The 17500-nt window shown below is 33.9% G+C and overlaps 1 long non-coding RNA gene across 3 annotated transcripts in view; it reads right to left on the reverse strand.

The window, feature by feature from the left end:
- Positions 1-2288: 2288 nt before the first annotated feature.
- Positions 2289-17500, reverse strand: part of LOC127008052 (uncharacterized) — a 16442-nt gene continuing 1230 nt past the window's right edge. The window contains exons 2-4 of one of the 3 annotated variants that reach the window (XR_007760758.1): positions 16893-17079; positions 4218-4307; positions 2289-3434 (exon numbers count right to left, since the gene is read on the reverse strand). This is a non-coding gene — a long non-coding RNA (uncharacterized LOC127008052). Of the gene's footprint in view, positions 3435-4217; positions 4308-15167; positions 15258-16892; positions 17262-17500 lie in introns of those variants that run through there. The other 2 variants (XR_007760755.1, XR_007760757.1) reach the window with 2 other exon arrangements.

Raw genomic sequence — 17500 nt, forward strand, 5'->3', positions numbered from 1 at the left:
AAGTGAATAATCCAATTTTTTTATTTTTTTATTTATTTATGATTTTTTTTATAAGTAATTGAGAATCCACTTAAGTTTGAAAAATAACTTACATAAAGTTACTTGAAACTTCTTTTCCGGCAATTTGCAACACATGAAGATTATTCAACACATGAGAATCTCTCACATACTCACAATGAAAAACATTTAAATTTGTAATATACCCCCTACTTTTGGTAAATTATAACATTTTAACTTCTGTTTTCCTGTGTACATGAGAAATTTCCTTATTCAAAAAATACTTATATAGAATTCTCTTAAACTGAAATGCCCCATTATTACATTATGGAAATCTTTACAAGAGGAAACAAAAAAGCTATTTTGGGAAATACCCTTTAACAAATTTGACTGACATATAATTCAAAATAAAAGATACAATAGGATTTTCCCTTTAAAGAAACTATTCTCAATAGACTAAGTTTCATTTCAATTAAATACATCACCCTCTTAAGCTAAATGAAATTTTATTTTAATTGGATAGTAATTTTTCATCATATGAAATGCAATCCTCTGACTCTGAATGATACCATATAAAACATATAATGTACCTTTACCTATGCAAAATAATTACATACTTTTGATTCCTCCATTTCCCTATTTACTTATGCAGAAATACATAAAAGGTTCCTTTAAACTGTAATGCCACAGATTAAGATCTTTACAAAAGTAACAAAAAAAGCTATTATTGTGTATCACTTCCAACTTAAATTTGACTTAAACCTCAATTTTAAAAAAAGTATATATTTCCTTTTAACATTTTTTATAGAACAAAAAAACTATTCTCAATAGACTAAATTTGCTCTCAATCTTATTTCATTATCATAAGAAAATATATGCAAATAAAAAGACAAAAGCCTTTAATATACATTACTAGTTGAACATAAATCTATATTTGAAAATAAAAATAATACAGTTCAGGTGTGGAATGCTAAAGACAACATATATCTTGAGAAATAAAGACAGTGTTAACTAATTAAGCATTTCCTTTCAAATGAAAAACATAGATATTCAGTACTTGGTTTAGGTTTGGGTTAGGTTAGGTTAGGTGCAATAATGAGAGCTGTTGTTTATCGTGACCTGTACCCTCCCAAAAATTTTAACAAAATTTAGCAAATTAGTAGAAACTACTCTAATAGTACTATTATTTCCCAGCTGAGTTAACATAAAATGAATGGTGGCAAATTGGAGCAGAAGAGCTTAGGAATGTGATGATGCAATATTTTACCGGGTCCAAACAAATATAACCATTCATCGAAATTAGTATTTTTAAACCATATATATTCTACCTTGCCTCACCCAACCTAAACTTTTGACAAGTACTATGTATGAATTCACACTTGAAAAATTTTAATGATGATTAACAACATTCAAAATCACAAATTTGCAGTATTCTATTTTTCATTTACTTTTCCTAACTTTATATCTATATTTCAGCCACCTCACTTTAGCCAGTATTTTTTTCTCCATACTCATTTAGGAGTTTTGGGGTTTTTGTCAAGTATATTTCGCACTTTCTTCGATGATAAATTCTCGCCTTTCTTTATTTTATCCATGAATATTTTTTCAATTAATCTGTTTTCATAAGGAGAAAATTTTCTATTTAATGAATTTGTGCTTGAATGACTATTCATTTCTGAAGTTTCACTCTCTGAATCACTACATTCATCACTGATATTTTCATTTTTACTCCCTTCATAATTATGCTTTTCTTCATCTATCTTCTCTATGCGAATGCCAGAATAACTCGGTCGGTCACAATAGTTTGCTGCCTCAATAGCTTTAGAGGATGGAACAGCATCTCTTTTTTTATTGAGCAATCTGTATGTCTTTTTGCGGTATTAAACTCATGGTCCATATGAGTTGCCACATTTTCTGCCATTTCAGGGCAATGATAGAATATGTTGGTGGCAGCTGATTTTCTAAAATATTTGGAAATAATGCCCTATTCCACTTGCTATCCCTAATTTCTTAATGCCATTACTTACATTGCTGGCTGTGGTTGGAGTCCCTCCCATGACAAAAAAAGTAATCCCCACTTTCCTCAGTTTCAATCTTTGATCTCATGAATTTCAAATACTTCTGATAATAGGAATTTTCAGTTTCAGTGAGGACCAGGTTTGCTTCATCATGAGTGAAACTTGTTTTATGTTTTCCAATGCTGATGACCACGCGGTCTTCAATGCGTTCTCTTTGGAGAAATTCACTGACCCGTAGCTCTGCAAAAACACCTCCTCTTTTGCATTTTTATTAGTCCCATAAATATCAAAATATTCCTTACCAATGAAATGTCATTTCTTTTTGGTACATATTTGTCATCAAGTTGTTCTATTATTTTCACTGCTCCTTTATATTCTTCTGATGAATAGAATTTATCTAATTTATCACTATTTAACAACAACTGCTCTTGTTCTTTTCTCTTACACCTTTTTCCTCTCCACACATTTTGTAATAGCTACGGGACCACCCAGGCATAATGTTGCATAGGTGTTCTGCATCTGTGACCTCAGATTCAGAGAAAGGGGTTTCCTTTCTCTTCTTTGAAACGTATGCAAAGAACTTTTTCAGACTAGCGAGGTATGTTATTATTGTTTGTGATTTCCAGTCTTTTTCAGTTTTTTTCTTACCAAAGTACTTCCAAAGTTTTTCTTCCACCAGCAGTTCTTGTACATTATTTGCCTCTAGATCTGCTATCACTATTTTCAACCTGCCTATGTTATATGATATTGTTTTCATTTCTAGTGACCCTCCAGCAGGACCTTTCAAAAAAATTTCATAGTTAAGGAGTATTTCTTTCCAATATGTACTAACAACATCACTATTGTCTGTGTAGTCTATCTCTTCTTCATCTGTACTGCCTGTACCAGAACTCAATCTTTGCTTTACTTTATCTTGTAACTCAAATTCGGTATTTTCTAGTGGGGTGTTCTCAGATGAGGCTTGGGAATAGAATGCTTCAGGTTGGAGGCATATCCCATGCACCCTCTTCATGTGCTGACCCAATCGAGTAACCTGTGCATAGCAGTTCTTGACTGTACACGTTTTCCTAACTTTTCTTGTAAAGAGCCCTCTGTATTTTCTTGTTCCCATGATGCATGATATTTTTTTAGCTCTATCTGTGGACCATCCATGTACTCTCACTAGGTGGCGAGGCAGGTGAACTAGTTTTTTTTTGCATGCTGGGCAATTAGATTTTTCCTCTGCTTTTTTACTGTTAGGGAAAGTACATCTACTAATCCATCACAAGGCAAGACCTCTGCCGAGTTCTCAACATTTAGAATAATCTCCTGGGGCTTCGGGTCTTCAATTGGGAGAAAAGTTTCTTCAGGTTGATAGACTGTTTCAAGGGTAGCAGCAGAGGCCTCAGGTGGAGCTAGCTCTTCAACATTTACCTCCACCTGCGGCATAATTCTGATTAGTCATGTAAAGTCACATTTGAATCAGGGTATGAAATAGGACATACTGAAAGAGCAAAACCTGTCCAGTGATTGGTGTGATGGTTGGGTATATTATTTCAAAACTTAATAAAATCAAGTATAATTACACATAGGAGCATAATTATAAATAATTCAAGTATAATTATGGAACTATAATTATACTTACATTGTAAAATTGTAAATGAGGTGCAATATATTAGAAGGCTATTGTTTAAATGAAGCTTTGGTAACTATGGTAACAGTAGCTATCAAGTGCTAACTACTAAGCAAGATTGATTATAAAGTGATTTTATTTTCAAATTATATATTGATTCCCTGTTTTAATGCATGAAAATTAAATTACGTTAAAGGAGTTTAAGCCCTCAAGTTTTACTTTTTAAGTGTGAGTAATAAAGGAAATCTAGAGATGGTATAAATTAGTCAAATAACCATAAAATATTATGTGATTCGCATAGTTGGTTTTGGCAGCAATGGGAAAGAGTCACATTCATTAAGCTCAAGGAACTCCAGGAAGTTGCAAGTGTAGATAGCTGAAGAGTGGTCATCTGCATACTTGAGCATTGTGCCTTAATGAGAATGAACCCACTAACAAATCTGGGACTTGAACCTGCACTCATGGCTTAGTAACTATGAAGTGCTAACCACTAAGCAAGCTTGATTATAAAGTAATTTTATTTTCAAATTATATATTGATTCCCTGTCAGTGAGGGGCCTGGACTCAGCAACATCTAATTATTCATTTACCTCCACATGCTGGCTTGGGAGATATGTCCTGTGGTCATTTATTTTGTCACTGTGTGGCTCGCAGGAATGGGATCTTGACTTCATTGATACCTGCAAATTTTATTTAGGTTAGTTTCATGGTTTTTCTGGATAAGATTGCATTTAATTGTGTGGTAAAAACAATGCACATCCTTTGAAACTATTAAAAAAATAATACATCCATATGAAAATTTTATATATATATATATATATATATATATATATATATATATATATATATATATATATATATATATATATATATATATATATATATATATATATATATATATATATATATATATGCAGAAAATTTTAAACCCAAGAACTTAAAGTATGGGAGGAAATATTTGTAAATTAAGAGAAATTATGCTATAATAACTCAAGAGTTCAATTGTGTTAATGAAAGGATAAATTCTAAGTGTTAACAGCTAACAGAGTCAGGCATAATAAATTTATAAAATGTTATGTTGTGTTTAAATGCTAGAAGCTGTACGGTATTAATAATATTTTTTTCATTATCATTACTAACTATGATAATAATGGGAATAAATATTTCTGACTGCAACAAAATAAGTAATACAAATACAGAAAAAGATAATTTAAAATTGACTATGGTCAGTTTGGCTTTAGGTTGGGGAGACCTACAACTTCAGCAATTTACAGTTAATATGGAAAAAGATTGTATCATGCTTAGGGTAGGTATATGTCAGAGTACTATGTGATGCTGTAAGATGGGCTTTTTGAAGGCAAAGAGAACCAGAAAGATTAGTGAAAATGGTTGAGAAAATTTGTGCTGTCTGAGTAGCATGTAAACTCAGCTGAAACAGGAGTGTGCCACTGTGTCACTTCTACGAAAGGATAAGGAGAGGTATACCAGGGAACTTTTGCTGAGGATGTTGAGAGTAGTCTAAAGGCTAACAACCTTCAGCCTGCCTACTATGTCTTTAAGAGGTTTTGCTCTAAATCCACAACATGGAAGAGGCCTGTCCAAAAGAGTATTAATAAAATTTTGCTTGTTAAAAAATGGAGGTGTACAACGCTTTGTCTTTTAGTAGCAATAAAATTATAATACACAGTAGTAAAGATAAGCATTTCCAGAGCCTTGGGCTTAGGGCTACCCTCTGGGTTGACTCTAGAGTGCTCACCTCCCATTCCTGCACACCAAGTTTGAGTTCCAGCAGGTTCATTGACAAAATTTGAATATTACAAAAGATAAAACCCATGTGTTTACAAGTATCTATCAGGACAAGGCATCAGAGAGGTGGCAGCGTAGACCTACACTTAGACCTGCAGGTCCAGGAAGGAAAAGGAGTTGCCCTGAGACTGTAGGATACCTCATGTTCTCTCAGAGAGTGGTGAGCTTATCAAGGAAGAAAATAAATTTTAGACTATCATAAATACATGTAAATTGCTCTTAGGAGGAGGGAAAGCAATGTAATGCACAGGAGTAGTAGAGGTAAGCATTTTCAGAGTTTTGGGTCTTGGGATACCCTTTGGGTCAACACTAGAGTGCTCATCTCCTATTTATTTCTGTAGTTTTCCTGGCAGGAGCTCCATTGAGAAAATTTAATTCTTATGAGTATCTTCTGAGGCATCAGATAGTTTGAGTGGAAATAGACTTTTAGTATAAAAAAATATTTGTGTAGAATGTACTAAGACAATAATGCAAAATCATACTCACCTTTATAACAGTCTTCGGCATGTTATAAGGTGCACTTTAAACAGCTTCATGGCTAAACCTGAAAGAGGTTTAGTTGAAAGATCCAGGGGACATAGTTGTTCAGCCATCCTTTGTTTATGGTTGAACAAAGCCCAAACTACAAACAGTCTTGGTCAACAAATCAGTCAAGCTGTTTGTCCCAGTAACCTCTAAATAAAGAAGGAATTAATTTGACATAAAACACAACACAAATGATGAAACCAAACCTGAACTATAATTAATTGTAGAATAGCACAACCCCTATAAAAATTTGTTATCCATCTACAGTAAAATGAGCTATTACATACAAGGGAGGGCTCCTTCCCTTGACCCACTACTTCATAACTGTTTCCCTCTCTATCACTAAGAAGCTCCCTGTTGGATAAGTGGGGTTTTAGGGTGAGGGGAACATAAGTGAACGAACTTATCTATCTATACCTTTTAAACTGTTTATAAAGGCTGTCTTCACACAATGTGGGACATAGAGCTAGATGGGCAGTGGCATTGGTTATAATAAAGGGACACCATGGAGAGGACAGTTGTTTATTTATTTAATTTTTATTTGTGTGGGCACCAGGCATAGTAAAATTATAGGGGGCCATGAAACACTGAACACAGGTACAAGGTTGCTCAAACTCACTTAGGTCTATCAGTCTGGAGAATTCCCTGCCTGATCAGGTTGTTGCTATGGAGTTTATCTCATTCTTCAAATCAGCTCTATATTCCTTTACCATTTCCAAGACTAACCCCTAACACATCTTCCCTCCCTGCCTTCCTTCCTTGTTATCAATTTAACAATTTCCTTTTAATCACTACAGTGACTACACACTTCAAGTATTACTCCTAGCACCAATAAACTCAGGCCATATATAATTATTTCTGCATAAGGTACATAGTTCAGTCATATATCCCTTAACGCTACTAATTGACCCTACTAATAATGGACTGGCATACCTGCAGATTGGTGCTACCCTATTTTAAAACATTTAACTTCTTCATACTTGCTTGAAAGGCCTTAACAAGGTGGGGGAGCTACCTCCACGCCCATAGAGCTAGGAAACTAAGGTAGAATGCTGTGATACTTGAGTGGCGTGGACGGTACAAATGACTGTCATGGGAACCAACATTTATATTCTCTACATGTCCATCTCCTGTGTGGTTGCGTTGGTTTTACTATTATGAAAGCATGCCTGCAGGGGAAGCGTGACATGCGGTGGCTTATTCAGTACAATGACGGTCATGGGAGCTAACCGACAATCTAAATCCTGAATTATCGTCATGTTCATCTCCTCCAAGCGCCTCCGTGGTGCAGTGGTCAGCATGTCTGGCTACGAATATGCGGGCCTGGTTCGAATCCCGGCCTGGGCAGTCGGCGCACAGCCCACCCAGCTGTTCATCATCCCTTTCGGGTTGGTCGATAAATGGGTACCTGGGGAAACCTGGGGAAGGTAAACTGTGGATATCCCGGATGTCATACCAGCCCTGTGTCCCGGGATAGCGGGTTCTTACCCACCACAGGCTCCAAGGGCTAATGGGACGGAGATGGGCACCGCAGCTATGCGCAGCCACTGCGTATGCACCCACTTTACCTTTACCATCTCCTATGAGTTCATCTTCATTCTATCACTACGAATACACAGTAATTATGGGTGACTTACCATAGTTTTTACTGCTGAAGATATGCATGAAGAAGGCGTAATGGCGGCCACCGCGTGGCAGGAACAGCGCTGCAACAATTTCTCGGCTTGTGATTGGCTCGCTGAAAATAGTAGCTGGAACCTCGACAAAACGATACTGAAGTGCAGGTCGCAACACATCAAATCTGAGGGTGGGTGCGAAAGCGCAACGCGGTACTAAAGCGCAGTGTTGCGATACTAAAGCGCGAGGGGGTGGTTCCAAAGCGCAGACACCCCATAAAAAGTCACGAAAGCGCATTTTTCCTCTAACCAAAGCGCATAATGAAATCTACAACAACAACAACAATAACAACAACAACAACAACAACAACAACAACAACAACAGCAACAACAACAACAACAACAACAACAACAACAACAACAACAACAGCAACAAAAACAACAACAACAACAACAACAGCAACAACAACAACAGCAACAACAACAGCAACAACAACAACAACAACAACAACAACAACAACAACAACAACAACAACAACAGCAACAACAACAACAACAACAGCAACAACAACAGCAACAACAACAACAACAACAACAACAACAACAACAACAGCAACAACAACAGCAATAACAACAACAACAACAACAACAACAACAACAACAACAACAACAGCAACAACAACAACAACAGCAACAACAACAACAACAACAGCAACAACAACAACAACAGCAACAACAACAACAGCAACAACAACAACAGCAACAACAACAACAGGATATTGATCAACAAGCGCTATGGGACCCCAAACAACAGAAATTCTAGTATCGCCAATATAATGCCAGGGAATGCCTCACACTTGCTCATTTTGATATATATTATTGACGTTGGCCAAAATCATCTTTTTATAGCAGCTTGGCAATTTTTTGCTCATTTGAAAAAGAGATACTGAACAATAAGGGCAAGATTTGGGTTCCAAAGCGCCTAAGTTGTTGTTCAGTAGTCTCTATGATAAATCAATGTTGTTCACGGCGTGGGTGAACAGATATTCACCCTAAATCAACAACAAAATACGATAACTCTTAGATATGAACAGGAAAGAACAACAAATTTGGACCAAAAAATTGGACCAAAAACTGCAGTGACTTTGCTATGACCTTCTTAAACTAGTGTTCTTACTCTTCGCACAAACTTCCTATGTTTTTTGAAACGCGAATAACTTTAATACTGCAAAACCAAATGAGCTGATTTTTCACCACAACAAGGATAATGTAAAATTATTTAATATTCTAAAGTTTTGGCTCGGTAGTTACAATGGTTTTTTAGTTAAAAATCGGATAGTAGTTTTATGGTGCGCTTCTGTAACACAACAAAAACCATCAAAACATACATTCATCGCTGGTGAAAAACTACTTCACTTTGGACTGCTGTGTAAAGTTATTTTATAGCATACGTGGCAACTACTAAAAGAGACAAGTCTCGTGTCTTTAAATGCACTACTAATTATTTTAAAGGAATAAATCGCCTGAAACACGAGAAATTGCTGCGCTTTGGAACCGTTTTTTTCAACTTTGACTGGCCATATAAAAAAAAGTATTATAGATACCGCCTTTAAACTTTCAAATCACAGATATATTTTCATACTGAAGCTTTTTAAACAATCTTCTCATTTTCCAAATTTTAGCCATATTTGATGAAAAATACTTAACAAAAATCATGAATTATATTTAGAAGCATAGAAAATGTTATTTTGATAAAAAAACTAACCTAACCTAACTTAACAGTTTATAACATACTGTAAAGAAAAAAAAAACATGATTAATGTTTTGCCTTTGTCCTACTTAAAACCCGTTTTCTATAAGCACTGGTAATTAAAAACAGCCTGTGTGTTACGTAACCTTACCATCTGCTGACTTCAGGAGGAAAATAATGGCTCTCCATATTACTTACTGCCACAGGGATTTGAGGATTCTTTACTTTGTTTCTCTCTCTCTTTAAAAATAAGCTTGACCGTCACTTCCTTGAACTTAATATTAATTAGAGTAGAACTGCAATGTTTTGGAGCCATCTGATTAACGTAGAATCACTTAGGTTTAAGGACAGGCCACCTAGTCTGGACCATGGGGTCTGTGTGGTCTGGTTTTCTATGTAAATCTATGTAAATCTCTCTCTCTCTCTCTCTCTCTCTCTCTCTCTCTATCTCTATATCTATATATATATCTATATATATATATATATATATATATATATATATATATATATATATATATATATATATATATATATATATATATATATATATATATATATATATATATATGGTAAAAATTCGTTGCTGTACTGCGGACGTTTTTCTTGACAGACAAAGTTTAATTTTTTTTTAAAAATTTTGGTTGTGATTTTTGTGTTTTTTTTTGGGCAAACCCTTAAAAAAGCATGTTTTCGATATTGGAAAAAAATCGAAAACACGTTTTAAAGATTTTACAACGAAAACCAGTCTCCAAATGAAAATAAAAAACTAATCTAACCAAATCAAACCTAATCTAACCCTGCGGGGCTGACTAATCTAACCAAACCAAACCTAACCGAAGCTAACCTAACCCTGCGGGGCTGACTAACATAAACAAAACCAAGACTAAGATCAAGACTGCTCACGCACGGAATTACCCGGGTTACGTTAGGTTAGGTTAGGTTAGGTTAGATTGGTCATCCCCGCAGGGTTAGGTTAGGTTAGATTAGTCAGCCCCGCAGGTTAGGTTAGCTTTAGTTTTATTAGTTTTTCATTTTGGAGACTTTAGTCGAATCATTAAAAATGTTTTTTCTATTTTTTTTTTCAAGTATCCAAAACATATTTTTTAATGATTTGCCCAGGTTTTCATTATTCATAGCAAGGTAGTGTGAGGATTGTGAGTGATATTATGTACAATGCAAGTTGCTATGAGACTGCAGTACTGCAACGACGCTTAACCATATATATATATATATATATATATATATATATATATATATATATATATATATATATATATATATATATATATATATATATATATATATATATATATATATATATATATATATATATATATATATATATATATATATATATATATATATATATATATATATATATATATATATATATATATATATATATATATATATATATATATAGGCATATACACACACCTTTTGGATGGTTGTGTTTCATGGAAACTGTATTCATCAGTCTCAAACTTTATTTCATGGCTTTTAGTAAACTAGTTTCTCAGGTAATATACTACCGTATTTTTTTTTTTCTGGTATTCCTGTAGGATTTAATGATGAGGGGCTCAAATGTTGGGTGCTTATAACAAACAAGTTATGGAAAAAAATATAGGTGATGACAAAAGTGAATAATCCAATTTTTTTATTTTTTTATTTATTTATGATTTTTTTTATAAGTAATTGAGAATCCACTTAAGTTTGAAAAATAACTTACATAAAGTTACTTGAAACTTCTTTTCCGGCAATTTGCAACACATGAAGATTATTCAACACATGAGAATCTCTCACACATACTCACAATGAAAAACATTTAAATTTGTAATATACCCCCTACTTTTGGTAAATTATAACATTTTAACTTCTGTTTTCCTGTGTACATGAGAAATTTCCTTATTCAAAAAATACTTATATAGAATTCTCTTAAACTGAAATGCCCCATTATTACATTATGGAAATCTTTACAAGAGGAAACAAAAAAGCTATTTTGGGAAATACCCTTTAACAAATTTGACTGACATATAATTCAAAATAAAAGATACAATAGGATTTTCCCTTTAAAGAAACTATTCTCAATAGACTAAGTTTCATTTCAATTAAATACATCACCCTCTTAAGCTAAATGAAATTTTATTTTAATTGGATAGTAATTTTTCATCATATGAAATGCAATCCTCTGACTCTGAATGATACCATATAAAACATATAATGTACCTTTACCTATGCAAAATAATTACATACTTTTGATTCCTCCATTTCCCTATTTACTTATGCAGAAATACATAAAAGGTTCCTTTAAACTGTAATGCCACAGATTAAGATCTTTACAAAAGTAACAAAAAAAGCTATTATTGTGTATCACTTCCAACTTAAATTTGACTTAAACCTCAATTTTAAAAAAGTATATATTTCCTTTTAACATTTTTATAGAACAAAAAACTATTCTCAATAGACTAAATTTGCTCTCAATCTTATTTCATTATCATAAGAAAATATATGCAAATAAAAGACAAAAGCCTTTAATATACATTACTAGTTGAACATAAATCTATATTTGAAAATAAAATAATACAGTTCAGGTGTGGAATGCTAAAGACAACATATATCTTGAGAAATAAAGACAGTGTTAACTAATTAAGCATTTCCTTTCAAATGAAAAACATAGATATTCAGTACTTGGTTTAGGTTTGGGTTAGGTTAGGTTAGGTGCAATAATGAGAGCTGTTGTTTATCGTGACCTGTACCCTCCCAAAAATTTTAACAAAATTTAGCAAATTAGTAGAAACTACTCTAATAGTACTATTATTTCCCAGCTGAGTTAACATAAAATGAATGGTGGCAAATTGGAGCAGAAGAGCTTAGGAATGTGATGATGCAATATTTTACCGGGTCCAAACAAATATAACCATTCATCGAAATTAGTATTTTTAAACCATATATATTCTACCTTGCCTCACCCAACCTAAACTTTTGACAAGTACTATGTATGAATTCACACTTGAAAAATTTTAATGATGATTAACAACATTCAAAATCACAAATTTGCAGTATTCTATTTTTCATTTACTTTTCCTAACTTTATATCTATATTTCAGCCACCTCACTTTAGCCAGTATTTTTTTTTCTCCATACTCATTTAGGAGTTTTGGGGTTTTTGTGTCAAGTATATTTCGCACTTTCTTCGATGATAAATTCTCGCCTTTCTTTATTTTATCCATGAATATTTTTTCAATTAATCTGTTTTCATAAGGAGAAAATTTTCTATTTAATGAATTTGTGCTTGAATGACTATTCATTTCTGAAGTTTCACCTCTGAATCACTACATTCATCACTGATATTTTCATTTTTACTCCCTTCATAATTATGCTTTTCTTCATCTATCTTCTCTATGCGAATGCCAGAATAACTCGGTCGGTCACAATAGTTTGCTGCCTCAATAGCTTTAGAGGATGGAACAGCATCTCTTTTTTTTATTGAGCAATCTGTATGTCTATTTTGAGGTATTAAAATCATGGTCCATATGATTTGCCACATTTTCTGCCATTTCAGTGCAATGATATAATATGTTGGTGGCAGCTGATTTTCTAAAAATATTTTGAAATAATGACCCTATTCCACTTGCTATCCATAATTTCTTAATGACATTACTTACATTGTTGGCTGTGGTTGGAGTCCCTCCCATGACAAAAAAAGTAATCCCCACTTTCCTCAGTTTCAATCTTTGATCTCATGAATTTCAAATACTTGATAATAGGAATTTTCAGTTTCAGTGAGGACCAGGTTTGCTTCATCATGAGTGAAACTTGTTTTATGTTTTCCAATGCTGATGACCACGCGGTCTTCAATGCGTTCTCTTTGGAGAAATTCACTGACCCGTAGCTCTGCAAAAACACCTCCTCTTTTTGCATTTTTTATTAGTCCCATAAATATCAAAATATTCCTTACCAATGAAATGTCATTTCTTTTTGGTACATATTTGTCATCAAGTTGTTCTATTATTTTCACTGCTCCTTTATATTCTTCTGATGAATAGAATTTATCTAATTTATCACTATTTAACAACAACTGCTCTTGTTCTTTTCTCTTACACCTTTTTTCCTCTCCACACATTTTGTAATAGCTACGGGACCACCCAGGCATAATGTTGCATAGGTGTTCTGCATTCAGACCTCAGATTCAGAGAAAGGGTTTCCTTTCTTTGAAACGTATGCAAAGAACTTTTTCAGACTAGCGAGGTATGTTATTATTGTTTGTGATTTCCAGTCTTTTTCAGTTTTTTTCTTACCAAAGTACTTCCAAAGTTTTTCTTCCACCAGCAGTTCTTGTACATTATTTGCCTCTAGATCTGCTATCACTATTTTCAACCTGCCTATGTTATATGATATTGTTTTCATTTCTAGTGACCTCCAGCAGGACCTTTCAAAAAAATTTCATAGTTAAGGAGTATTTCTTTCCAATATGTACTAACAACATCACTATTGTCTGTGTAGTCTATCTCTTCTTCATCTGTACTGCCTGTACCAGAACTCAATCTTTGCTTTACTTTATCTTGTAACTCAAATTCGGTATTTTCTAGTGGGTGTTCTCAGATGAGGCTTGGGAATAGAATGCTTCAGGTTGAGGCATATCCCATGCACCCTCTTCATGTGCTGACCCAATCGAGTAACCTGTGCATAGCAGTTCTTGACTGTACACGTTTTCCTAACTTTTCTTGTAAAGAGCCCTCTGTATTTTCTTGTTCCCATGATGCATGATATTTTTTTAGCTCTATCTGTGGACCATCCATGTACTCTCACTAGGTGGCGAGGCAGGTGAACTAGTTTTTTTGCATGCTGGGCAATTAGATTTTTCCTCTGCTTTTTACTGTTAGGAAAGTACATCTACTAATCCATCACAAGGCAAGACCTCTGCCGAGTTCTCAACATTTAGAATAATCTCCTGGGGCTTGGGTCTTCAATTGGGAGAAAAGTTTCTTCAGGTTGATAGACTGTTTCAAGGGTAGCAGCAGAGGCCTCAGGTGGAGCTAGCTCTTCAACATTTACCTCCACCTGCGGCATAATTCTGATTAGTCATGTAAAGTCACATTTGAATCAGGGTATGAAATAGGACATACTGAAAGAGCAAAACCTGTCCAGTGATTGGTGTGATGGTTGGGTATATTATTTCAAAACTTAATAAAATCAAGTATAATTACACATAGGAGCATAATTATAATAATTCAAGTATAATTATGGAACTATAATTATACTTACATTGTAAAATTGTAAATGAGGTGCAATATATTAGAAGGCTATTGTTTAAATGAAGCTTTGGTAACTATGGTAACAGTAGCTATCAAGTGCTAACTACTAAGCAAGATTGATTATAAAGTGATTTTATTTTCAAATTATATATTGATTCCTGTTTTAATGCATGAAAATTAAATTACGTTAAAGGAGTTTAAGCCCTCAAGTTTTACTTTTTAAGTGTGAGTAATAAAGGGAAATCTAGAGATGGTATAAATTAGTCAAATAACCATAAAATATTATGTGATTCGCATAGTTGGTTTTGGCAGCAATGGGAAAGAGTCACATTCATTAAGCTCAAGGAACTCCAGGAAGTTGCAAGTGTAGATAGCTGAAGAGTGGTCATCTGCATACTTGAGCATTGTGCCTTAATGAGAATGAACCCACTAACAAATCTGGGACTTGAACCTGCACTCATGGCTTAGTAACTATGAAGTGCTAACCACTAAGCAAGCTTGATTATAAAGTAATTTTATTTTCAAATTATATATTGATTCCCTGTCAGTGAGGGGCCTGGACTCAGCAACATCTAATTATTCATTTACCTCCACATGCTGGCTTGGGAGATATGTCCTGTGGTCATTTATTTTGTCACTGTGTGGCTCGCAGGAATGGGATCTTGACTTCATTGATACCTGCAAATTTTATTTAGGTTAGTTTCATGGTTTTTCTGGATAAGATTGCATTTAATTGTGTGGTAAAAACAATGCACATCCTTTGAAACTATTAAAAAATAATACATCCATATGAAAATTTTACTATATATATATATATATATATATATATATATATATATATATATATATATATATATATATATATTTATATATATATATATATATATATTTATATATTTATATATATATATATTTATATATATATATATATATATATATAATGCAGAAAATTTTAAACCCAAGAACTTAAAGTATGGGGAAATATTTGTAAATTAAGAGAAATTATGCTATAATAACTCAAGAGTTCAATTGTGTTAATGAAAGGATAAATTCTAAGTGTTAACAGCTAACAGAGTCAGGCATAATAAATTTATAAAATGTTATGTTGTGTTTAAATGCTAGAAGCTGTACGGTATTAATAATATTTTTTCATTATCATTACTAACTATGATAATAATGGGAATAAATATTTCTGACTGCAACAAAATAAGTAATACAAATACAGAAAAGATAATTTAAAATTGACTATGGTCAGTTTGGCTTTAGGTTGGGAGACCTACAACTTCAGCAATTTACAGTTAATATGGAAAAGATTGTATCATGCTTAGGGTAGGTATATGTCAGAGTACTATGTGATGCTGTAAGATGGGCTTTTGAAGGCAAAGAGAACCAGAAAGATTAATGAAAATGGTTGAGAAAATTTGTGCTGTCTGAGTAGCAGGGAAACTCAGCTGAAACAGGAGTGTGCCACTGTGTCACTTCTACGAAAGGATAAGGAGAGGTATACCAGGAACTTTTGCTGAGGATGTTGAGAGTAGTCTAAAGGCTAACAACCTTCAGCCTGCCTACTATGTCTTTAAGAGGTTTTGCTCTAAATCCACAACATGGAAGAGGCCTGTCCAAAAGAGTATTAATAAAATTTTGCTTGTTAAAAATGGAGGTGTACAACGCTTTGTCTTTTAGTAGCAATAAAATTATAATACACAGTAGTAAAGATAAGCATTTCCAGAGCCTTGGGCTTAGGGCTACCCTCTGGGTTGACTCTAGAGTGCTCACCTCCCATTCCTGCACACCAAGTTTGAGTTCCAGCAGGTTCATTGACAAAATTTGAATATTACAAAAGATAAAACCCATGTGTTTACAAGTATCTATCAGGACAAGGCATCAGAGAGGTGGCAGCGTAGACTCACACTTAGACCTGCAGGTCCAGGAAGGGAAAAGGAGTTGCCCCGAGACTGTAGGATACCTCATGTTCTCTCAGAGAGTGGTGAGCTTATCAAGGAAGAAAATAAATTTTAGACTATCATAAATACATGTAAATTGCTCTTAGGAGGAGGGGAAAGCAATGTAATGCACAGGAGTAGTAGAGGTAAGCATTTTCAGAGTTTTGGGTCTTGGGATACCCTTTGGGTCAACACTAGAGTGCTCATCTCCTATTTATTTCTGTAGTTTTCTGGCAGGAGCTCCATTGAGAAAATTTAATTTATGAGTATCTTCTGAGGCATCAGATAGTTTGAGTGGAAATAGACTTTTTAGTATAAAAAAAATATTTGTGTAGAATGTACTAAGACAATAATGCAAAATCATACTCACCTTTATAACAGTCTTCGGCATGTTATAAGGTGCACTTTTAGGCAGCTTCATGGCTAAACCTGAAAGAGGTTTAGTTGAAAGATCCAGGGGACATAGTTGTTCAGCCATCCTTTGTTTATGGTTGAATAAAGCCCAAACTACAAACAGTCTTGGTCAACAAATCAGTCAAGCTGTTTGTCCCAGTAACCTGTAAATAAAGAAGGAATTAATTTGACATAAAACACAACACAAATGATGAAACCAAACCTGAACTATAATTAATTGTAGAATAGCACAACCCCTATAAAAATTTGTTATCCATCTACAGTAAAAATGAGCTATTACATACAAGGGAGGGGCTCCTTCCCCTTGACCCACTACTTCATAACTGTTTCCTCTCTATCACTAAGAAGCCCTGTTGGATAAGTGGGGTTTTAGGGTGAGGGGAACATAAGTGAACGAACTTATCTATCTATACCTTTTAAACTGTTTATAAAGGCTGTCTTCACACAATGTGGGACATAGAGCTAGATGGGCAGTGGCATTGGTTATAATAAAGGGACACCATGGAGAGGACAGTTGTTTATTTATTTAATTTTTATTTGTGTGGGCACCAGGCATAGTAAAAT

Source organism: Eriocheir sinensis, chromosome 4 (genome assembly GCF_024679095.1).
Source record: "Eriocheir sinensis breed Jianghai 21 chromosome 4, ASM2467909v1, whole genome shotgun sequence".
Lineage (NCBI taxonomy): Eukaryota > Metazoa > Arthropoda > Malacostraca > Decapoda > Varunidae > Eriocheir > Eriocheir sinensis.